Source organism: Plodia interpunctella, chromosome 9, assembly GCF_027563975.2.
Source record: "Plodia interpunctella isolate USDA-ARS_2022_Savannah chromosome 9, ilPloInte3.2, whole genome shotgun sequence".
NCBI classification, from domain to species: Eukaryota; Metazoa; Arthropoda; class Insecta; order Lepidoptera; family Pyralidae; genus Plodia; species Plodia interpunctella.
In genome coordinates this window covers 3,397,294-3,424,218 of record NC_071302.1, presented here as the reverse complement: position 1 = coordinate 3,424,218, position 26,925 = coordinate 3,397,294, and the positions used below count along the sequence as shown (strand labels likewise).

The following is a 26,925-nucleotide window of genomic DNA, read 5'->3' as shown; positions in this document are numbered from 1 at the left end:
TTCAGTCTAACTGTGACCTATTTTAGTAAGAATAGCAGCTGTTTCAACATCGCTCCACTTTGTACCATGTTTATAGGGATGTAAAAACAGATGTAATAAAATATTTCATCTTCGTCCTATAAGTCAGATGCCAAACCAGCGTACTGCCTCCATAATATCTGACTACATAACAAGATCCTTTGGAAGCAAATCGTATCACACAGGAATTTGTATCTCAGTATAACTTTAGGTGCGACTGACTGGCGGCGGCAGCATAAGATATCTGTGGTACTAATATTATAATTAATAAATTTTTTAATATAAATCATAAATTATTAAATAGGCAGATTTTAGTTGTTGGTTACAGTTGTTTTTCAATACAATAACATAAACATTGTACCAATAACAAATGTTAATTAAGTCATTATATAAATACCACATAAATACCAACATCCTATCCTAGTCAAAAACAAAAACTACACGCATTCCTGAACATTGTTATTCGCAAAATAATATCGATGAAACGAAAACAAACAACATCGCTATTATGGAAACAAGTATACTGAAAAAATAACTGAAACCAAAACAATGAATGTAAATGAACAAATCAGATTTTTGCAACACATTATTGTGCGTTCTGAACTCATACGCTATTCATTCATTTTATTACAAAGATTGTTTGTTTTTTTTTACGATTCTTTCTTGATAGTACACGGTTTTTCAACAACTTACACGAATTCTTTGAAAAACACAAAGGAGTATTAACGTCTTAAATTTCACCCTTGAGATCATAGTCGTCCAAGGCTCCTGGCATGGAGTCATGGGATCAATTAAACCCTATGACCTTCCACTGGCATATGGAATGTGTTTTGGGTGTATCTAATACTGATGTTTCGCAATAGACCATTACAGCATAATTTAGTACGCGTTTATAACTGTTATGAGGATTGCAGATGAGCTCTTATGGGAAATTAAGGCTAATCTACTGTTGTTTTAATGCCTATCAGTCATAGAAACAGTGTGTTTACTTGATGATTATGTTCGTAGTAAAACTTTATTATCATTGCAGATTTTTACAGCACATGGAGTTCAGATCTATTAAATTAGTTATAATTTCATATTTTTCTCTCTCTGCCATTTAGTCTTACTTGGCCGTAACGCCGCGAACTTAGGGTTCGTTTGAAACTAAAAATTAAATTTCAATGTTTCAGCGTAAACCCTCCTTGGCAATGCTGTATCAGCCGTTTAGTCGATTTTAATGACCAGATGGATTCTATTCTAGGACGCAAGACACAACTCAAAACACCTCGATATTATAATGTATTAGACTACTCCTTGATGAAATGAAATCCTTAGATTAATGATAATTGGGTACTTAAGCTTTGTCTATATGTACAAATTTATTGTACAATGCTCAGGTCAAAACATCCTCATTAAAATTCTAGTTAAAAAGCTGATACAGCCTCCCAACACAAAGCGGCCGCAACGACAGCTAAACGCAACAATTAGCTGGGTGTAGGTGTGAAGTCCAACAATGAACTCTTTGTTATTCAGCTGTTCTGAATTGATCCGCTAACGAACCAGTTGACCAGCCAGCCTTTTAGAACAACCCGCAAAATTGCAACAATGAACGAAACAGACAAGTTTTTTCGTTCCAAAACCACAGAGTGTAAAATGCTCCTGTGGAGTTTGTCTAGCAGATTTTCTTCTACTATTAAAGATTTTATAAATTTTTAATATTGCTACTATAAGTATTTTACATATGATCTGATTTAGTGTATTTTACATACGATGTGATGACAAAAAAGTCAAAATTTACTAGAGCAACCCACCTTCACTGAATGTATTTATAGCGAAACGACAGCGATGACAAGCGAAAACAAAAATGTTTATGATACAGAAACAAATAGAAATTAAAATTAACTGTGCTCTTGGCAATGCCAAATGTATTAGCGTGAAGGTCACCTTTAAAATATATCAAAGTTGTAAACTACCATCTCGTTTTGGAACATCTACTCTTTTGTATTATGGATATTTTCATAGTGTGAACGTTTTTTACGAGTATACCCACAATATATATAGCTCAAAATAGTAAATATTATATAGCCCTTATAAAAATATCTTATATTTTGTATTAAGGCATTTGTCGTGCTTCAGTGCCAACGAAGTCACGACATAAAATTTTACTATTTTTTATATTAATATTAATAAAATTAAATAGTTGAATATAATCTTTAAAATCAAACAGTTAATATAATTAAACAGTGAAAAAGTTGTAAATTATAAAATTAAACAGTTAAATATAATCTTTAAAATATGTTTTCAACTTATACATATTATAACATTAGGTAATGTATGTAGATTACATATAATATATAATTATAATAACAAGTGTTTTTTTTATCTAAATCAAAACATCTAAAATAAATTTTAACACAAAAACATGTGAGAATGGCACAAAAACGATTACAACAAAGAAATAAGATAACAAACAGAATACACATTATCTGCAAATTAAAACAAAATATGGAAACGTGAATGGGAGAAAAATGTTCCTTTTATTTTTACACGTGAAACCGCGTAAAGCCCAGATAATAAGCCTTAGCTTCCGAGTTCCGCCCGCCTTTCCGGGCTTTTTCCGGGTATAAATTATACGAAAATATTTTTTACTTTTCTTTTATTAAAATACAAAATTATAATACAATTTAAAGTATACAATCTTGAACTTGCGCGCCGCTAATGTTTAGACATTCTTTGCGTTTTTCAGCGCAGGATAATGTTAAAGTTGACTGGTGCAATCCAGTCTAAATAAATGTATGTAAGAACCATAAAGTTGGTTCGTTTGGAATGAAAAATAGTTTGTCCGTTTTAGTTGGCCGGTTCAGTTGGGCGGATTGTAAATTCACCCACAATATATTAACCTTGCAGATATGCTGTGGATAAAAAGAAAGCCTAAAAAATAACGAACGAACTAGATGACGTTTTGAAGAAGTTTATTTACATAATTATCATATGTACTGAAACATCTAAATACATGTATACTAATATTTTTGTTTCATTAAATCAAATGTACGCAGTCAAGGCCGGCCAAACTTGTATGGCAGTCAAAAAAAAATTAAACTATACACCATTGTTCGCATCACATTAACATAAAATGTCTTACTAATATGTTCAGGTTATTGGATGTGATCTTTATCAACTCTTTTAAGGAATATGGTACAATGCATTACCTTATAAGGAAAGTGTATAAACTAGGTATCTAGTTTCAATGTCGTTGACATAATGACAGCGCGCACATACTATGAAAATTCAGGTAATGCTTTGATCACACGGGCTAGTGTGATGGTGGTAGAAAACATTCTGTATCCTCTCGTGGACGTCGTCGAGAAAGTGACGTCAGACAGACAGCTGATTGTAAAATAACATATCATTTAAATTAGAGTTAATTTTGACCTAGTACTAACCGGCTATACCTAGATGCAGCCGTATTTTGGCATTTAGTCGTAACACATGTATTAATATTGACGTATGAATATTGACGATACGTAGGGCTATTACCTATATGGTATGTCTTGAACTTTGTTCTGTAGGCTTTTTTATTAGCATTCCGTGCCTCAAAAGGAAAAAAAAGGGAACGTTGTTTTTATGCTAAACCTTTCCTAATATAATAGCAATAATAAAACCCTCATTTGTCCCACATATCCGTTCGTAGAAACGGATGTCGCCATTTCCACTGACTTTAAACAATGACTTGATGATCGGAAGGTTCTAAGACATAAAAAAAGTGATTAAAAAGCCGTTATTTTTGTATTACATATCACCGTATCTAAGGCCACCATAGTTGAAATGATTTACAGTACCGGGTATGTTAATATTCACAGTCGCGTAATAATATTATGTGACTTCCACGGGTAAAGGTACTTTTTGGATGACCTTTTTGTATATGTTTCTATCAGAATAGTTTTTGAGTAGCAGATTACAGAAATATGCGTACCTATCTAAAATTCGGTATAAGGCACGTAAGAAACCCTTGGAACGACGTGTGTGAGAGATGAGATTGCGACAAGATTTAAACTGGACATGCGCTTTTAATAAATTAAGTACGGTTTCACTTAAGATATTTTAAAAATATTATTGAAAAACAAGAACTCATTACTTTAAAATATAATTTGTACGAATATCTGAAACTGCAATAGTTGATAGAAAATAAAATACATTATATCAACGTGGGTGTTATAAACTGTCCAGTATTACTAACCTGGATACTGACGCCAAACCAGGCGAAATTGCTGTTAATAAAATTTTAATGTTTATCTATTCTGTGCGTGCAAAGAATAATTGTATTTGAAAGGTAACATATTAAATAGATTTCGCTATTCGTTTTATTCTTATTACCTAAGTTACTTACCTTGCTAAATTTAACACTAGCATATTACTCTGCTGAAAGTTTAAAGCCTAAATAATATAAATTTGATTATGAAAGGAATACTTATCCAAAACTCATGACATCGAAAGAAATAATATTAATAATTTAATCCATTGGTAGGTCGCAAAAAATTGATAGCCGAAAAAAAATCTTAAATACGTACATAAATTCTTTAAAAAATATTTAATGTAAATACGTACATGAATGTGTACGCAAGCATGAAAGTAGTCCAAAACTAGGAAACATTGCAGAACTTACCTGAAATCAAAAGAAAAATATAAAGATGACAGCCAAGCATTTAAATCTTATATTATATAGGTATTTGTAACAACTTTACACGAGTAATTACTTATTACACGTGTGACTATTATTGTAATATTTTTTTATAAAATATTTAAACAAAATTACTAGATATTTTATTCGCAAATACATTTTAGGTTCATTATATTCTATGTGTACGTAGTTACTTGATATATGTGTGAATAATTCCATATCGTTAGTTACTTGTTTTTTAAACTAAACATATTATTATAACATTACGCCAACTTTTTTATAAATATCAACCTTATAAAAATTGGTTGGTTGTTTTTTTTTTCAATACTTTATCTCTCTCTCTTTCCTGTGAGCGTTTTCCCGGTTATTCCGCAGCCATTGAGCGTTGGCGCCCAAAGTCCGCTTTGCTACTTTTCCGTCTCCACTACGCATGTCGGCATCCTGTTGTCAGAAGTTTTTTTTTTCAAACATTCGATGTCATCTACCTTTACCAGTATTTATATATTCCACAACTAAATAAACGATCGGTGGCGTTTGGCCTACCACAGAATATTTATTATACAATGCGACCATTCAGAATACGTAATGTAAACAGACCATTCACAAAATAGTCAGAGTATAGAAATAAAGTTTTACATGTCGTGTGGTTCCCCCCCTTGAGTAGGATCTATCCATATCCTACCGTGGATGTCGTATGAGGCGACTAAGGAACACACGGCTGATAGACAATAATAGCATTCCCAAGGCGGATTGGTTTGTAAAAACAAAACTTCCCTCTCTCTTAGAGAGGGAAATAAAGTTTTGTTAAAAGTACAATCAACCGCACATCACGATATTCTTCAAGGATCTCTATGCCACAATAATAGGGACGAATTTATTTTTTTCAATATTGAATTTGTCATTCTCATTTTACTATATTCGTATTATTCATTGCAAATCCCGTAATCAAAGTTTTAGAAAAGCGAATTTCAGTTATAGCAGTCGTCAATTCACCATAAAAAAGGTCACCCGCATAGCAAGTATTTTGGCATGGACTGCCGAAAAATCAAACAAATATTTCGTTCGCTGGATTTTTCGGCATTTTGTTCGTATCATGAGTGAAAGCGCGCGGTGTTTTTCAAACTTTTGGTTCTAACTTTGGTTTTTTTTTTTAAATCTACATGGTTCGCATGTGTAAATATTGTAATATACCTTTTAGTTTAACTTCTATACGTACATCATTTTATAAGCCTACGGAAGACCATTATGCCTATGTATTGTAAAGGAGTTTAATCTATGACTCAATGATCAAATAACTTATTTAACTTTAAACGATATTGGAATGGCTTTCAGTGGAACATGAATGAACTCGTATTAAAATCTCAGAGATCTATTCTTGAATATCAGGTATAGTTATTTTGTACAACTAGGTGATCACCCAGGTGCACAAAGTTGATTACACAATATAGGTACCTATGTCCCTTATTTTGTAGTAAAGTATAAAATTGACTTTTAAAACAAGACACATAAAAATATGTGATGCGAAATGACAAGATTCTCCTTCACCACATAGTATAAAACAGTCGCTTCCGCTGTCCCACAATGTAGCGTTTATATTTTCATTTCACTAAACGGTGTAGTGTGCTTAGACTACTCGAAATAAAATGCCAATGAGAAGAATGGAAGTAGAATAATTTATTTTACAATATTTACATATATTTATAGTACAACATTGATACTGCACACGTAATTCGCATCACGGCACAACTCGCGCGGTGGTGGGGAGCGCGCTGAACGGAGCGCGCGTCGCGTCGCGTTGTTTCTATTCAAACTGTTTGTGGGCTCCACATTATCCCCCTTCAAGCGAAGCGTACACAAGGTTTGATTACTCTTCCATGTCTTGATATCTTCGGCATAGTTGTTGTTTCCTGTTTTCCCGGCTTGACAATACGTGGTTGCGGCGCACTCGGCGTGTGAGCAGATAGTGAGCGCTGAGATGTACTCGTTGCTGGTGCGGGTTTCGAGGAGTGGGGATGGCTCGGTTGCGCGTTTGCCGCTACGTCGTCATCTTGCTTGATTATGTGTGCCGGTTTGAGTCGATCTATGGATATATTGGATGCTCGAAGTGGCAATTCAATCTTGAAATATTTGTTGTTTCGCTCTATCACTCTGTATGGACCGTCATATGGCGCTATCAAGGGGCTTCTCACAGTGTCATTGCGGACGAATACATGACTGCATGTTGATAATTCCTTATATACGAAGAGGTTCTTACTCGATGCGATTATTCTCTGTACAGGTGATAGAGTTGACATTGTTTCTGTGAACTGGCGGATGAATTGGGCGTCTTCATTCTTTGACTTTGTAGGTACAAAGAAATCGAACGGGACTCGTAGCGTAGAACCATACGTCATCAGTGCAGGACTAGTGTTGTCGTCACGTAGTGCAGTGCGTATGCCAAGCAAAACTGTAGGTAAATCTTCTATCCACCTTGTACTGGCCTCTCTTGCCATCAATGCCGCCTTCAATGTGCGATGGAATCTTTCCACTTTTCCGTTGGCTTGAGGATGATAGGCTGTAGTTCTTATGCGCCTTATGCCACATTTCTTCATTAGTGCATTAAACAATGATGACTCGAATTGCCGTCCTTGGTCCGTGGTGATTCGTAAAGGACATCCAAATCTCGATATCCATCCTTCATAGACTGCTTGAGCAACAATCTCGGCGGTGATTTCTTTGACCGGTACCGCTTCCATCCAGTTCGTGTTGCGATCGATGATTGTGATGAGGTAGCGGTATCCCTGCGAGATCGGTAGAGGTCCAACGATGTCTATATGTACATGTTCAAATCTTCTTGCCGGTGAAAACTCGCCTAAGGGACTGACGACATGTCTATGAATCTTCGCACGCTGACAACCAATGCAGGATTTGGCCCATGTTCCGACGTCCTTGTTTATAGACGGCCAAAAATATTTTGAAGTCATTATTCTTCTCGTCGTGCGTATTCCTGGATGGCTTAATTCGTGTTGCGCTTTGAAAGCAGCATAACGAAAAGCTTGTGGTAGATACAGTCGATTTTTCCCTGTCGATGTCTCGTACGTGATAGGTTGAGTGACGCCTGCCAAAATTGTGTCGGCAAAAGTTAATTTCGGATGATTTTTCAAATCTTGTAGGGTGATATCTCTTTTCTGTTCTTGTGATAATTTTTCGTAATCTATGCATGTGAGTAGATCTATTTCTTCTATGCGTGACATGGCATCGGCTGCTTGATTTTTTTCTCCTTGTATGAACTTGATTCTTGAACAAAACTGGCTGATATAATGTAGTTGTCTCTCTCTTCTCGGTGTGTCACTGTTGCTCGGCGGTCTTGTTAAGGCGTTTACTAGAGGTTTGTGATCGGTGTAAATGGTCACTTCGCTCCCCTCTATAAGACGTCGTAGGTGTTTGACAGCGGTGTACATAGCTAGTAATTCGCGATCGTACACGCTGTATCGCCGTTGCGTCTCGCTCATTGACTTCGAGAAAAATGCGAGTGGTTTCCATACTTCATTTTCTTTTTGCTGTAGCACTGCGCCCAAACTGCAGTCAGACGCGTCGGTCAACAAAGATAACGGTGCACCGGGTACTGGATGTGATAACGTAGTAGCTTCGAGAACGCTTTGTCGGCATATATCGAAAGCTGTTTCGGCTTCAGTTGTCCATACTATCGGTGTCTTGTCGTTCTTCTTGGCGTTATGTAAGTATTTGTTTAATTCGTGTTGATGTTCGGCTTGATGAGGTAGGCAGTCACGATAGAAGTTGACCATGCCAAGAAATCTTCTAAGATCTTGCACCGTGTTTGGTTTCGGATAGTTAGAGATGGCGTGAGTGCGCTCTTCGGTCGGTGTTATCCCCTCCACTGAGACTTGATAACCGAGGAATTCAATCTTGTTTCTTCCGAATTCACATTTCTCGATGTTTAACGATACTCCATATTTACTTAGGCGTTCCAGGACAAGTTCTACGTGCCTTCTGTGGTCATCCGGATTATTTGAAAATACTAATAAATCGTCGATGAATGAGTAGACGATGTCATCCAAGCCTCGTAGTACCTCGTGCATAAATCTTTGGAATGTTTGGCTAGAGTTTCGTAGGCCAAACGTCATGCAGTTGAATTCGAAGAGTCCGAACGGTGTAATGATGGCTGTCTTTGCTTTATCTTCGTCTCGAATTGGGATCCAATAATATGCCATTTTTAAATCTAATTTCGTAAATATTTTCTTATTGTGCAATCTGTATGTGAAGTCTTGAATTCTCGGTATGGGGTAGCGATCGGGTACAGTCACGGCGTTAAGTCTTCTGTAGTCTCCACACACACGAAGTGAGCCATTTTTCTTTGTGACGACGTGTAATGGACTCGCCCATGGACTTTTGGATGGTTGGCAAATACCCATCTCCATCATTTTCTCAAATTCAATCTTGGCCGCTTTGTACTTGTCGGGTGGGAGGGGTCGAGGCCGGGCGAAGAGTGGGGGGCCGGCGGTTTCGATGTGATGTGTGACGCTGTGTTTTGCTGGTTCCTTCACTGACATCGGGCGTAGTACTTCGGGATATTTTTTTAAGATATCTTGATATATGTGATTTTGGTCTATGATGTATACTGTGGGCTGATTGCTTGTTGTTTCTATGACTTCTATCTTCAAATCAGTGACGCTGTCTATGAGCTTCTTTTGATGTAGATCGACGAGTAACTTGTGACTTCGTAAGAAATCTGCGCCCAGTATGGATGTCTGTACGTCTGCAACGATGAATGTCCATTTGTATGTGCGACGAAGGCCTATGTTGAGATTTATAGTTTTCTCTCCGTAGGTTCGTATCGGCGTATTGTTCGCTGCGTACAACTTGTAGGTGTTGCTCGGAGTTTGGTTTCTGTTTTTCGCTGCTAATACAGATATGTCTGCGCCGGTGTCTACGAGAAAACGCTCTTTCGTGTTCAGCTCCCTGATGCAGAGGCGGTTACTCCCTTTAGTAACACCAACGCCCGCCACCGTCGATGTTGCTTCTAGTTTTCCGACCGTCGCCTAGCGCAGGGTGACTGGCATTTTCTGGCCTTATCACCGAAGCGATAGTGATACGAGCATTCCCATTCTGGGTCACCTGGTTTTCTTCCGTTTCTCGACTTCGATCTGGTTGATGATCTGTTCTGGCGTGGGTTTCTAAAGGGTTGACGACCACGAAATCTGGACCGACCTTCTTTGAGAGCGGCAATCTCAAGTGTAAGCTTTTCTATTTGTTTGCTTAAGACTTGAAATTGCAAGTTGTTTTGCGTTTCGCTGCTGCTTCTAGGGGTTGAATCTTCACGGACTTCTGCTACCGCTTGTTCTGTGTGCTCCATCATCTTGTCTGCCATCGTAGCCATGGTGTCGAGCGAGGATTCTGTGCTGACAGATAGCACGGCTCGTACTTGCGACGGCAAATGTCCCATCCACAGAACTTTCAGGGCGTCATCGGCGACTTTTGTTCCGGATAAATCTCGCATTACACGAAGAAGTTGAGAAGGTTTCTGTTCTCCCAGCTCTAATCCTCCTAGCAGCTTTTGGAATTGCTTGGATTCGGATTCTTCGTACACCGACAATAGTCTCTTCTTCAGCGCTAGATATTTTCCAGTGGATGGTGGATTGCAGATGATATCGCTCATTTGTTCGATGTCTGTTCTCTCTAACACGGCGACAGCGAGATTATATTTTTGATCTTCACTGGTCTTGTATGAAGATACCACGGCTTCAAATTGTGCGAACCACAGCTTAGGTTGGGCTCGCCAAAACGGCGGTATTCTTGACTGTAGAGAAATAGTTGACACTTCCTTTGCAACCGCTTCCGGAGAGGAGGACGCGTCAGAGAATTCTTCTTTCTTTTCCATTTTTATGAGATTTCTTCTTTTTTTCGGGGTCACCAATTGTAGTGTGCTTAGACTACTCGAAATAAAATGCCAATGAGAAGAATGGAAGTAGAATAATTTATTTTACAATATTTACATATATTTATAGTACAACATTGATACTGCACACGTAATTCGCATCACGGCACAACTCGCGCGGTGGTGGGGAGCGCGCTGAACGGAGCGCGCGTCGCGTCGCGTTGTTTCTATTCAAACTGTTTGTGGGCTCCACAACGGTTTCACGATATCCATTGTGATCATTCGGTATAATGTATGTTCGTCAGGTATTCTGATTACGAAAACAGGTAATTTCTGGTACATGTTTTATCCCTGTTTTACGACAATAATAGCCATATATTTTATAAAAGGCCAAAGTGATAATCTATCCCTTGTAGTCATAACCAAGTTTGACATTGACAGAAAGACACAAAACATACTTTAGTTTAAAGTATGCTTCAAGTTTTTAAAAGTTACTTAAAAGTTTACTTTTAAAAAATGATCATCAATTTTGGCATAGCGATAGACGAAACCTTCAGGAGTAACAAAGACTATTTTTTATAACAGTTTTACCCGAGCGAAGCCGGGGCGGACTGCTAGTACCAATATAATAGGGATATTTTTTTCTGAAACTCGTATATTTTTAATTTACCCACTTGCACTTGACAGGTCCATGAAAATGCTGATTTTGTGAAAACGACTGAAAACTTCAATTATTACGGATGGCCAGAGATCTATTCTTGAATATCAGGTATAGTTATTTTGTACAACTAGGTGATCACCCAGGTGCACAAAGTTGATTACACAATATAGGTACCTATGTCCCTTATTTTGTAGTAAAGTATAAAATTGACTTTTAAAACAAGACACATAAAAATATGTGTTGCGAAATGACAAGATTCTCCTTCACCACATAGTATAAAACAGTCGCTTCCGCTGTCCCACAATGTATGCTTAAAACTTTTAAACTACGCAACGGATGATTTGTTGCGGGTTTTTTTTTAATAAATACTATGATTCCTGAGGAAGGTTTAGATGTAAAATTTATTATGGTTTAACCCGAGCTAAGCCAGGACGAGCCGCTAGTTAAGTATCTATAAATTGTTGACCTAGGCTATCACTGGCTATAGCCACCCATTGTTTGGACAGACAGAGTGGAGGTAGAATGAGCTTTCGCTAGCTAAATTGTTGCACCTTTATGAAAACGTAATCACACCATAGACGGAAGGAGTAAATAAAATGTTCATTTTGTATAGTCTGCATGTCAATTTATCTGGCATTGACCCTAATAGCGATGAATCGCAATGAATGTGAGTAGGTGGATGTGTGGTTGGCTGTACTATAAACTTGATAGTATGAGAATCAAAATAGCGATCAATTGAATTTGATTGCGTTAATGTGTAGTTAAATCCCACTAATATTATAAATTCCAAAGTTTGAATGGGAGTGTGTAAGGATGTTTGTCCTCTAATTACGCTAAATCTACTTGGCAAATTATCATAAAATTTGGAACATGGATCGAATATATTCTGGAATAGTATATAGGGTCCATTTTATTCTAACTTTCCTATCGCAGCGAAGTTCTCAGGCGTAACTAGTGTACTACAAACTTGATAGTATGAGTTCAATAAAAATAGATAAATAATAAATCAAGATACTCGTGAAATTTTTGAGCTACTGAAAGCTGCGCAAAGAGGTAAGTGGAGGTTAGTCGAGTCATAAAGAAAAGTACTAAGTTTGCTAATTATGATAAATTTAGTTTTAATTAAACACCATCTTGTTCATAAAAAAAACTTGAAGCATACTTTAAACTAAAGTATGTTTTGTGTCTTTCTGTCAATGTCAAACTTGGTTAAGACTACAAGGGATAGATTATCACTTTGGCCTTTTATAAAATATATGGCTATTATTGTCGTAAAACAGGGATAAAACATGTACCAGAAATTACCTGTTTTCGTAATCAGAATACCTGACGAACATACATTATACCGAATGATCACAATGGATATCGTGAAACCGTTTAGTGAAATGAAAACATAAACGCTTCTTCTTCATAATCGTATTCCTCATAACTGAAGGTCGTGGTCATTACGTGAAATGAAACACACACAATAACTTGGCACTATTAATGGGAGTGGTTTGCCATTACCTTTTACATTACACACACAAGTTAATAATCAACCAGAGTGCAGGTTTCCTCACGAAAACAACATTCCTTCACCGGAAGCAAGTGGTAGTCGATAAAAAGTATATGAGTCAGATTGGTATACACACTCATGTGGCACGAGTAGTATCCAAACCTGGGACCTTTCGATCCACAGACGGGCGTCTTAACCATAACACCACCACCGCTTCTTGATAAACGCTTACCAACTATATGTCATGTTGTCCTACATGGATCTCTGTGCGACGGTAATATCGATGATTTTTCAATGAATTTGAATAGCTTGATGATTGTAAGTTTTAATTTAGATGTTTTTAATGTACGTATATATGCAAATCACGCTAAACTAATGCTTTCCAATTAAACTACGGTTAAACGACAGAGTCGTAAAATTAAAAGAGAGGTGAAGTGGCAAAACATCATGTAATTAATAATTTATTAAATGGGAAGCAGACCTAATAATATATTTGAATCTACTAATATTATATATTTAACGTAATAAAGCTAAGGCTTCCAGGAACACATATAATTTTGTTACGGCGGTAATAGCAATGAATATTCGCAATGAATTTAGGTAGTTTCTGTGCATAATTGTAGGTTCATCACTACTATAGGTTCAGTAGTAAGTATGCGATTACTTACCACTAGATGTCGGTAGGTACTCGTAAAAGTAATGCCAGATATCTTTAGGCGACTTGAATATAATCTTACGAAATACAAACTTACTTAAGGTGAAGTACCCTAAGTGAAAACGGTTCCCTATTTTTATGTATATATATATATATATATATTATAATCAGCACTCGGATCACAATCATAACATGTTTTGATATACCTTTTGACTATGTACATTATGTACTTTTATATATTATTAGAAAGAAAAAAAAAACATTGTAAGAAACAATAATGGTAAGCCGATCTGGCATGATAGGGACCAACACTGTTCAAATGAGTTTCTTCCGGCATTTCTTCTCAGCAGTGGTCGTTCCGAAATGCCAGTAGTTTGTAGCTTGTGAGAAATAACTATAAATATAGACGAGAAAAAGTGCCTGTGAAGGTCTAATTTCTGAATAAATGATTTGAATTTTAATTTGAATTTGAATTATGCATACAATTTTGTGTCATAATTTAACATGGCATACTTTTACTTATCATAATAATAGTTACGCACAATATTAATTTGGTGTAATGTTTTAGGCACAATTCTGCCGTCATACGAAAAAAGGGCACAACTAACATTTTAAGAAAAATTGAGTTATATACATATTTAGAATGAGGAAAAAAAGGCGCATCTGCTCAATTTTTTGAAGAATTTTAACTTTAAAGAATTCGGAGTTACAGTAGGCGCAAAAGGCACAAATGAGACTTATATTCATGTTTTATTGAATGAAAAGGCATATTATTTAATATTATATTGAAAAGGCACAAATACATAGTTGTGACTATTACTACATTTAGGATTTTACTAAAAACTATGTTGAAAAGACACAACGTACAACATAACATAAAGGAAAGGCTCAAATGCCAGATGTGCCCTGTTTACTTAATTATTCATCCATGCATATTGTAATTATTTACGTATAAAAGGCATAAATAACCAGTTGTGCCTTTTCTTTAAATATTTTACGATGAGAGGTGAGGAAAGGAGGGTAGAGTTTCAATGAATTGCGCCAGTTGTGCCTGCGATGTCGATGCGACTCCACGCTTGTCAGCAGCCCGCCCGCGCTTGGTAAGTTTATTTACATTTTATCCATATTTACATGCTGTTTTTCTTTAAGTAAGTACATCACTTTGTGGGTAGGTCGTACACCTACGAAAGCGCAATAGTTATCTGTCAGTTTCTAGCCAGATGTGCCAAACAAAGCCTTTTCACCTTAATTTAACACTATTTGATATGTCTTACTATTTCATTATTATAGTAGGAATATGGTAAACATATGTTATCATTTATTTCACTTGTTTTTCCATTATTTCAGATAATTTAAACAATGCAGTCACGTGGTAAAAGATTAGTAAGCGCCGCTTTACAAAATCTCAAGCGTAAATCCGATATTGATGAACAAATTCCGTCCACTAGTGGTCTACAAAACTGGTCGCCACAATTTCTAGCATCTGAATCAGATTTTGATTCGGACGATTCAGTAGTCGATAAAGATTATGAGCCACCGAAAAACCAAAAAACGTACAATATTGCCGCTCAATGCTCAAAACAATCTGTGATTAAAAACTTAAATATTAGGATTCATAACGAAAACTATGAACCTCGTGAGGCCAATATTTTATTGGATGATTCTGACTCCGAATCAGACTTCATTCCATGTTCTCAACCGTGTTTGGAAAAAACGATTCCAGAATCGTCAGATGAATCTACAAAAGAAGATGTAGTACTTACAAAAAAAGGGACAGTAAGAAAGCGCAAAAGATATGATGTTAGTCTTAAAGAACGAAAGCAAATTAAAAGAGAAGAAAAAATATGTACCAAATATTTCGTGAAACCCGGATGCCAAGAGAACATTTGTAAAAAAAAATGTTCAACGAAATTCTCAGAGGATTATCGCAAAACCATTAATAGTAATTTCTGGAAAATGTCTTGGTCGGAACAAAAACACTTTTATTTAGCTAATACTATGCAGCAAAAGCCAGTAAGACCAAAGAAAAAAAGTCATGATGATGAGCATGGCAAACATTATGATCGTACTAAGAGTGTTTCGTATTTCTTTTGTGATAAAAACGGTGAGAAAGTTGCGGTGTGTAAAACGTTTTTTATTACAACTTTGGGTTACAAGAAAAATAACTGCAAGGCTGTCAGAAACATTATTGACACTTACTATAAAACACAATATGCAGAGCCTATTATTGACGGCAGAGGTCATAACCCAAACCCATCACAAATAGACAGGACTAAGATAAAAGAACATATTATGTCTTTTCGTCCAGTTGTGTCGCATTATAGGAGAGTTCATGCACCAAATAGGAAATATTTGCCTTCGGATATCAATATCCGCATGATGTATGACAATTACTGTGAGAAAGAGCCTGAAATAAATGTGTCCTATGGGTTTTATAGGAATGTCGTAAATGAGCTTAAAATATCTTTCACAAAGCTTGGACACGAGGAATGTGAATTGTGCGAAGAATTTTCTATTCACAACCCTAACGCAGAAATAAGACATAGAAATTGCAAAGAATGCAAAGAATATGAAGATCATCACACTAGGTACATTTCAGCGAGAAAGAAATATGAAGAGGACGTTCAAAGCCAAACGAAGCAAAAAAGTACTGACACCACAATATTTGCAGTTGATTTGGAAAAGGTAATAATGTTACCTCGCATGGATGAGTTCAAAACGGTAATGTTTTGTCCAAGGCTTATCGTTTTCAATCAGAGTTTCGTTCCTGTAGGTGACAAAAGGTTACATGGAGTTGGCAAAACACTGGGAGTCTTATGGCACGAAGCTATTGCAGGAAGAAAAAAGGAAGATATAATTAGCTGTTTTCAAGCATTTTTTCTTGAAAACCGGGACTACAAACATGTGATTTTGTGGCTGGATAACTGCGCGGCCCAAAATAAAAACTGGTGCCTATTTTCCTATTTAGTTTATTTAGTCAATTCCAAGGATGTAACTATTGAAACTGTTGTACTGCGTTATCTGGAAGTCGGTCATACATTTATGGCTGCAGATGAATTTCACCATAGAGTGGAGCAATCACTTAAGAAGAACAAGCGAGTGTATGACTTTGAAGACTTTTGCAAAGCTGTCTCCGATACTGGTCCAAATACTGTGGTGAAAAAAATGACTGTCCAGGATTTTCACGATTTTGAAGATTGCTCTTCATCGTATAAATTACAAAATTCTGTGCCACGAGCTTATTTGAGAAACATGTCTGAAATCACTTTTCGGCGAGGGAGCAAATCGATGTTCTACAAGAACAGCCATGACACTGAAGAGCAAATAGAATTGGATTTCTTGAGAGTTAAAAATCTTAAAATTGGCATTTCATCGCCTAAGCAGAAGCTTTCTCCACGTGGTATAACATCTGAGAGGAAATCAGCTATACTTTCCAAGCTTGGGCCACTTATGCCTGACAATAGAAGAGGTTTTTGGAAAAACCTACCCGTTAGCGATAGTTCAGCTGATCTCACAGAAATTTATGAAGACTGAAATTTAAGACTAATTTTTAAATTAATATTTTAAGCTAAAGTGATTATTTTATTTCTTTCAACTTTTTTATAGTTATTACTATTGCATTGTGATAATTCAACCAAGTGCGTTATTATGTTTGTTGTTACATTTATTTTTTTATAATAATATTGATAATACTTTTTAGAATATTTAACTACGAGAGTCTTTAATAATTATGGCTGTGAGCTATTTAGTTAATGAACAATAAATAATTAGAATAAGCTCTAACATAGGTTCAAAACCAAAATTGATGTTCCTATTAGGTACTACCTCTATTAATATAGAATATTTTGATTTATTTTAATATTGTGATTCAGAGTATATTTACTCTGAATCACAACATTAAATTGAAATTATTATTTACAGATTTTTAAGTTTGGCATACAATCTGTTACTAAAAATAATTGATTTTTACTTTCCTTAGGTATCTAACTTAGGTTTAAGAATGATTGAATTTAAGAATATTCACTTTTTTTTTCAAATTCATATTATGTTCTATTTGTCAGCCAATATTGTAAGTAGATGCTTATCCCCAATGATTTATAAAAAACTATTGAAGATTAATATTTTTTTTGTTTGAATTTTGGTGTTCCCGAAGGTGACTTGCTAAGTTTTGTTTCAGTTATTTGGATAAGCTAACTAAAGGAATGGCATGACCAATTGTTTTACATTTTATTAAACTTTCTTAACATGATTATTTGTTTTTATTTTTTGTGACACACATTAGTTCTATTTAAATTAAAAAGGCACAATTGGACACATATGTCCTTTCTTTATGACACGATGACAAATTTGTTAGAAATATTAAAAAGAAAGGTGACATTTGGTTAACTATGCCTTTTCTTTGTAGTAAATTGTATTTTTTAAATATTTTTTTCTTTAGTTGAAAATTATTTTTTGAAATTATTGAATAATTTATTATATTTAAAAACTAAAAAGCTAAAAATATAATAGTTCTAACCTTTACGCAAATATAATCAGTATTTTTTTTTCTATAAAGCAATAGGTTCTCAAACTATAGAGCAGAATATGGTGAAAACTTTAATCCTAAATATCTCGGTTTGACCAAAATGATACATGTGCCCTTCTCTCGTACGACGGCAGAATTTTTTACGCATACCTACCATAAGCATAACAATTTTTAAGCATAATATTGGTAGCCCAAGGGCCACACCCTAACCTATTGCTACACTATAGATTTATGGTAAAATACATCAGCCTAAACTATAATTATACTTATTGAAAAGGTATGCCAAGAAACAAGTATGTCAAAATATTATTATGTCAAAAAAATATATGCCTAACTCGTTATGCTAAATTAAATTAGGATAAAAAAATTATGAGAAAAAATTGGATCCCGTGAAATACAAATAGTTAATGCTAATATTCATGGAAAATCATATAAAACTGATTTAGGTGGCTACTTGGCCATACAAAATATGGACCACTGGCCGAATTGGACATTCTCGAAAAATGGTAGGGGTCAGACCGGCGACTCTCGTCGGCCACGGGCACGTCGGACTCGCGCACGAATAGTTCCGTACCATCCGTCCATTATTTATAAAAAAAAAAACCAAAATGGTCACGTTTGTTGTATGAAAGCCTCCTTAAATAATTATCTTATTCTCTTTTTAAGTAATTGTTTTTTATCGGCAACAGAAATTGTCAATGGTCTAATACAGTTTCTAAGATGACAGCCTGGTGACAGATGGACAAATAGACGAAAAGACGTAATAAAAGAAAGAAGTAATAGGTTTTACCCTTTGTGTACTGAACCTTAAAAACTTTTTGTGTACGTTTTTCTCGTATTGAAATCTGAATAGTGTCAATCGAAGGTCCATTCAACAATACACTTGACTTCCTATCACGGTGCTCATTCATTTGAGTGAAGGTCGACAAATTATTTTGTCAATGACAGCGCTAAATACCGTTCATTGGAATGATCGATTGCAACATGTTATTAGTTATTTAGAACTAAAAGACAACAATGTCAACAATGATCGTAGTTGCCGTAATGGCGTGTAGTTAAGTAGTCGGTGGCGTAATAGTTTAAACATGAGCTACCTGCGGTGGTCATGAGTTCGATGTCCGGTCAGGTCAAGGAGCAAAATTATGTTTATGATGTCTATTCTATCACTAATCGTAGATAAAGATAGTCCAACAATAAGTACTATCATCTCTATTATAGGTTAGTATATAATTATTGATTTGTTTGTGGGAATTTGTAACTGGTCTTTTTTAATTAGCCCGCGGGGTCCCACTTCTGGGCAAGGTCTTCCCGCTATTTCGCCATCCATCTCTGTCATTATCAGCGCTATATATATACGCTCAAATATAATTGACACTATTTTTTAAAAATGTCATGAGTAAACAACGAAAAGTGTTTTAGACTCATTTGAGGAAAACTATAATAAAGTTTTTCAAAAGTATTGTCACCATTTCGTACAATTAATTTGACGTCAATTGGTGGTTATTCAAATTGTAAACTAATTTGTTCTTAATGATTTCATTACAATGTAATTACATGACGTAAAAGAGCAGTCAATCTTGACAACGGTAAAATACGCCTATAACAATAACAATAATTCACACTTAAAAATAGTTTTATGAAAGCAATAAATAGCAGCAGTTCTTGTTTAATTAAAATGTTAATTAACCGAAAATCTATTACCACCGAAACTGACCGAGTAACCTCTGATATTGGTTCACTGTGTTAATTGCACGTTATCTTAAAGCTGTTTCGTCATAATACCTAGCCTGATAAGGATTCATGTGGAATGTGGTCGTAAGCCTAAACACCTAAATGATTACAATAAGTTGAAGTTGAAGTATAATTTAAGTTGAAGTATATTATAATTATATAGACTGGCCGTGAAAAATTTTTATCTGTGATCAACGTATGAAGACTATCATTGAAAAAATTATAAACCCCATCATTTTATAGGGCTCAATACTAACATTTTTTTCGATAAGTATAAACTTAGGTTAAACACTTTATTTTTTGGGAAACTAAACTTTCCGAACAAAAAAACACGGGAAAAATTCATAACAAAATCGCTGTTTTCACGTGCAATAACTGTAAATAAGTTTGTTCTGGCTAAAGAGCTGGAATTTGTATGTATTTATTAATCAATAAGATTCCTCTCGTAAAAACCTATTGTGTACCTCTCATAAGTTTTATTTGTATAGGTCTAAAACTTCAGCTTTCTCTGTTCAAGAGATTTTCTCTGGGCGTGAATAGGTAGGTACGTGAGGTTTTTTGCTAACAAGATGTTTTTTTTTGTAGTATGTATTTAACAACTATTAAGTAATAGATAAAAATATAAATAGACCAATCTTATAGAGATAGCGCTTAGCATAATGAAATGAAAAGATAATAAAAATTAAACTCAAAGTATTTTTTTTCTTTTTTTTAATCAAATAAATCATAAAAAAATACGTTGCGTTTCATACTCGTATTTCATACTCGTGTTGAGTAGTGTTGAATTACGTAAAATGATTTGTGTAACGTGTCCTTGCGGGTGCTTTAGTTGGACAAATTTCTGGTCAACCTAAATCACCTGGGTGAATTAGCCAGGTAATTTAAGATATATAATATTATATATATATATATTATCCACAAAAAGTAAAAGCATATTTTAAGCTAAAATATATGTTTTTTGTCACCGTCACTTTACAATATTTGCCATTGACAGAAAGAGACAAACCATACTTTAGCTTAAAGTATGTTTTAACTTTTTTGAATAACAGGATTAGTAATACACAACACAATCAATTCTTAACTCCATTTCGAGTTTTAAAGAGAAAAGTGTACTTTTATTTTGAAAATATTGTATCTAATAATTTAATATCTAGGTCGAGAATAAAATAAATTGGAACGTTAAAAACGACCCAATATATTAATAAATTTTATTTTATTCTCGACTCAAAACATCTTTACTTAATTATAACATTTCAATTTCTGCGAACTGGACTTCGGATGAGTTACACCGTCGAATTTGACGTTAATTTTAACCGGACAAAATGGCGTATTTTGCGTTTTTCTGCGCAGGTTAAAGTGAACTTCAAAATTGATCGTGCAACCCACCCTTAGCTGTTAATGTTGACAAATTAAATTTTGGTTCGGCGTCAGCATGAATTTTCCAGATGACACAAGTTAATCTAATTACAAGTGGATCGATAAAATAAATTAGGCCTATAGTTATGTAAGTAATGGATTAGTTAAATTGTTGTTTTAACATTTATTTTAATAATTAAGATATGCGTTGATAAGACCGCCAGCCGGTGTCAATCACCAAAGAATTTTCTATGTACCATACTCCACAGTGTAGCCGAACTCGGATAGATGCCGCGATGCATGAACATTGCGTAGTGTGTATGACAGCCTTTTACTTACCTCAATGAAAAATCAGCAATGTATACCAAACAAAGACAAAGTTTGGGGAAATGTTCGCGGATAGTGTGGAGCCGCGATTAGGGTTGGTCGATTGGAGACCATTTTTTAATAGAAAATAATTTAATTGCTGCCGCTAGATGGTGGGAATAAATAAGTCATATTTGGGCAATTAAAAATATTTCTTAAACCATAACAAAGGTTGGAATGCCAATTGAAATCATTACATCATTGCAAACAAAGAATGTATGGGACAATACAAACATTGCAAAGCTGTGCAAACACGTCTTTATCTCCAACGCAGCCTTCTTCGGCAAAGTCGGGTAAGCAAACGAACGCTAATGCTTTTGTTTCCCATTTTATTGTCAACAAAGTACTTGACATTTTTTGTTTCTTATCCATTGAACATATAATAAGAATTTCGTAAACATGTCAACTAAAGTGAAGAAGCACTAGAAGAGAAGTGTGTTATTACTAGTCATGCTTCGGCAAAATTAAAATCTAGATCGTCAATCCGAATTTAAACAAAATCTCATATTTATTATTGCACCAACATCGAAACTAGTACCACCACAGACATAATATTGGCCGTCCAAATCATAAGGGACCTTATGGAGGATGGTACTTAGGTCGTTATTGCCGTTGTTCGAATACAAAACAACGACAAAGTGCCGGGCGTCATAAGGTCCCTTTTGATTTGGACGGCCACAATATTCACGTCCCACATTGTATTCTAACATAACAATTTCATTTCAATTCATTAACTTTCATAATAACTCATAGCTATAATAATTTGAGAATCAATCTAACTTCTCAGGGCTAATAATGATGATGACTTTATAACATAATTACTAAATTCATACTTCCATACTAATATTATAAATGCGAAATTTTGTCTGTCTGTTCCGCTTTCGTGGCTAAACCGCTGGATTTGGTATGCATACAGTTAAAAACGCTCGTTCAAACATAGGCTCCAAATTTAGAAATCCACTCCAAAATGACTAATAGTGGCTGAAATACACGCAGTTTCACAGCCCCTAATAGATATGATGTAGTTGCAGCGAAAATTTATATTTTTCACTAGACCCATCGACACTAAGGGGATGATTCCTTGTAAATTTATCGAGGAATTGAGGCTTTCAGCAAAGCAATAGGCTTGAGCTGTCGGATTACTTTTTCGGCTTACCATTTCTGTATGCCGCAATCAATATGTGAAGTTATAATCGATTTGCTATTACGATTTGTCGATTTGTGATCAAGAAAATGTATAAAGTAGTTGTGACAAATTCACACTATGTGATGTATGGAAATTGCAAATACGTGGCTTTTGCCTTTCGCAAACTGACACACTTTGTGGGTTTTCATCGTGACGTATGTTGTGGGCTTTCGCCGAAATGATAAATACTTCCATTTTATAACCTCTAGTACAGAAGTCTAATGGTCATAATGCCGGACTCGTGCACAGGGGGTCCCGAGTTCGTTCTTCAGTCAGGTAGAAAAAGAGTATTTTTTACATCAATGTTATAAAATATAGTATCGTTGAGTTAGTAATTGTGACCCATAACACAAGTTTAAAACTTACTTTGGGGTTAACTCAATCTGTGTGATTTGTCCACACATTTTTTTATCTCTCATTACTCATGATTAACAGATCAATATTCAATGGAAGTAAGTAAACTAATTATATTAGCCGTATCGCGTGTCTATTTAAAAAGAAAAAACGACATTGGGTTACTTTTATTTTTAAAATTAAATGTAGTTTGAGCATCTAATAATGTCAATCAATGATTAATTCCAGTAGACTTTACACCCGGATCGATTTTGAAATATTCGATAATTGAAATTGAAAATTATCAAATTCGATGTATTGTTTATCAGTGGGTAATGCCATAAATATCTATGCGTCAGGTTTTAATTAAATAAAATCCGGTAAAACAAATAATAAAATATTGTATTTTTTTCCCGTTTATATTTCTATACATATATTATGACGACCTCGGTGGCGCAGTGGTAAAGTGCTTGCCTCTGAATCGAGAGGTCCCGGGTTCGATCCCCGGTCGGGTCATGATGGAAAACGATCGTTTTCTGATTGGCCCGGGTCTTGGATGTTTATCTATATATGTTCTAAGATATACTATCGTTTAGTTAGTATCTCATAACACAAGTCTCGAACTTACTTTGGGGCTAACTCAATCTGTGTGATTTGTCCTAATATATTTATTTATTTATTGACGTAGATAATTATTAAGTTTTTAATTTTTTTTTTCTTCAATTAATGCTTACTTTTTACAGCACCAGTTAAATATGGAATGTAAGTATGGATCCCTCGAAAGATATTACGTCCCTATGAGAAAATATACGGGACATTCTTCAGAAACTTTGGCAATAAGTTATTTTCAAAACTATATTGAGGGCCTTCGCTCAACCTCTAGGGATACTTCTTCCTGAATTATTATATTAGCTGGCCTATTTCATAAACATCAAATTTTATCCCCCACGAGATCTATGGAACGAATAAGGTTATAAATAAGTAATAAAATAGGGCAAACGTATCCGTAATATAGTTGCAGGGTAATAAAACATGTAAATAGTGGTAGCAAAAAGCCGCAAGTAAATATTTTAGCCCACGTTACGTTAAATGGTCGTATGTTTGCTCTGTTTTAATGTTAGCTGTGCCAACGCACAGCAATCAATTTTCAAATTCAATCGTACATTGCTTGGATGTGTCTTGAGCCAACGCTCAAGACACATCCAAGCAATGTACGATTGAATTTTGTCTCTGCAAAAAGATAATGCAGTTTATTGTTCTTAGGTTTTATTTGAGTCGAAGCTATGTGATTTTTGAATTGAGTCTGATATAAAACCCGTGTAATCTTTATGTATTAAAAAAAATCTTACACTTATCATTTAAGTATTTATATCTGAATTCTATTCAAAAAATATTAAAATTTCGACTCGTATCTCAAAATATTGTTGATGAATGTACATTTTAGTATTTTGATAATGAGATAATCAAAACGAAAAAGGAAAAGAGACGCCGAATTGTTAAAGCTTATTTCTAAATTCGTAACAGACGAGAAAAGTTGTGTGTAACAACTTGTATAGTGATAAATCCGCGGTTCCACATTCCTAACTTGCCACCCCTCAAATGTCATCAAAGTCATAAACAGACGCCTCGAATTAATCATAAACTTAGGTAATTAGCCAAGTCAAATGTGTATATAACACAGAAATTAAACTGAAGAAAACCAATTACTTATATAGGTAATTAGACACTGACTTGGTATGATCCCTCAATTCGAATGAAATAATATTAAATTTGAAAATAAAAATGCATCTTATTTATACTAGGCTCAGCCTTAATGTGGAAGCCGTAGGCATTTTTAGTGTTGTTACGATTTTATATGGTCATTATAAGAAGCACCGATGTAAATTATATTTTAGTAAATAAAGATTTATTCTTATTTGTATTACTCTGACCAATTGCTTGTGCGAAATGGAATATTTCCGAAAATCATACATAGTTAATATACGCATACATAGATAATATACTCATAAATTATTTCAAACAAGCTACCTAATACAACTATTAATATAAACTTGGATTTAAAGATGGCCGATGATTTCAGCCATCAACCAGCAGTGCTCGTATTTTAGTGTTGAGTTCGAAGAAGAAATATGATAATGTAAATACACGACAAAAGACTGTGCCTACAGTACTGCAGATACCCAAAGCCCTATGCTGCGATAACCACTAGACATAAATGTTTTGTTTATTTTTAAAATTTAAATATCAATATGTTAAATTATGCGCGCCCCAGCCAGTGAATTAAGTCTGGCTAAAACTAAATTAAAATACTTAGAACACAACACTCCACAAATTCTCCATCACCTTATACACTTCAAAGCAAAATAGTTAATTAATTATACCTGTACAGCCCACATCATGTCAAGTTACTCTACATAGACCTTTATGAACAAGTAATAGTGGCAACTTTGTAATGATTACGATTATATTTACCCGTGAGATTTACGGTTGACCGTACTATTGGTAGGAAAGTTTCTGTCTTAAGGTAGCAACATACTAATAGCATTTTCATGTATTGTCATATGGAAAACCCGTATCAGTATTTATACTTACGCAACGTTTGAGCCCCAGGGGCAAATTTTCGATATCAGAAATGGGATTTTCTAAAGATACATTATTTCATTTCCCACCTGATTTCAAACTACATGCTAAAGCGATTCTACAATTCAATCTCGGGGGATATCTAATGCCCAAAGTATCATAAAACGTAGTGCAAAATGTTTCAATTTATACAAGATTTTCAGTTTGGAAGAACTTAAAAAGTTAAAAAGAGAAACACATCAACATTATTTTGGGTAAGTTTATATTTTTATTTTGTAAATTTAACACTTGTATCTGATGAAAAAAAATCTGAAATAAATTAGAACTTAATTTTAATAAATTAGGTATTTTTTACAGATACTTGTATTCATCGTGACCAATTAACATGCCACTACAGATTACAAGCAAAAAATTACTTGTTTTTTATATTCCATTTTCAAACTACTTAAAACCAAGACGAACAAGCTCAGGTGTTTCGGTACAAATGATAAAACAGTGCAATACACTACATTATTCACAGCTCCAGGCGTTTTAAGGCGAGCACTCACTGTATGACTTATGTATGTTTTACTAAGTTGGCGCGGTTTAAAGTTTACACACTTTGTACACGAACACTTAGCCAACTTATGCATGTACATATGAGGCTTAATGTGTAGCCAACTGAAATATATTTTGAAATGACAGAAACCCTTAAGGTGTCTGTTTCTCGTTGTAAAAAAATTAAATTCCCCGTAAATTATTTTTTGTAATACAAAAATATACACAAAATAGCTCAGAACAGTAGTACAAGAACACTATAATAACTATGTTAATTCTATTTCAATTGTTTACCTTTGTCTTTTCTCTAGGGTCTAATGTAGAAGGTAAAAACATTTCGGTAGGTACCCAAGTTACCTTGGTCCAACCGTTAACTGAATCATCTATTACAAAAGGGTACTTTTGCGCACCACTAAACTCTTTGTTTCTTTGAAAAGGTGCGTGATACTTCCTATTCTTAAAACGACCTGTCCTATGTGGATCGGACGAAGGTAGTAATAGATTTTCTACAAATTCTTTTGATAAGTCATATAGTTTATTCACCTTCTATTATCTTTATACTAACTAAATTAAATAGGCGAATAAACATTGGTAACTATAAGTAATTCGTTGCCGTTAAACTGAAGCAGTTTGGCAATGTTAAAATAGTGTAAATGTTGTGTTAAGGAAATAAATTAAAAAAATGGTTGCCTGTAAAGTCGGTTTTACGGGCGAAGATTTTACGTGACAACGTCTTTTTACGCGCGCGGCACACCGATCATAGTTGAGTGGGAGAGAGACGCAAGGCATTCGGCGGGCCTCTCTCTCGTTCGGTGACTCATCGTAACGTTACCGGGCGTTACACTTTTTCATAAGTGACTCCCAGCCGCAACCTAATTTAAGACGTTGTCACGTCAAAAGAAAATAGAAAACATTCGTAAATACAAATAATTTATACAGAAATTAGA

The 26,925-nt window shown here is 34.8% G+C and overlaps 1 protein-coding gene across 5 annotated transcripts in view; it reads right to left on the bottom strand.

The window, feature by feature from the left end:
* The window catches only part of LOC128672307 (angiotensin-converting enzyme-like protein Ace3), a 149,807-nt gene that overhangs the window by 108,883 nt on the left and 13,999 nt on the right, over positions 1-26,925 (bottom strand). The window contains exon 1 of one of the 5 annotated variants that reach the window (XM_053749361.1): positions 22,881-22,891. The exons of 3 other annotated variants lie outside the window; for them this stretch is intronic. The gene's annotated coding sequence lies outside the window, so the exon portion shown is untranslated. Of the gene's footprint in view, positions 1-4,605; positions 4,625-22,880; positions 22,892-26,925 lie in introns of those variants that run through there. One more of the 5 variants, XM_064436149.1, reaches the window with a different exon arrangement.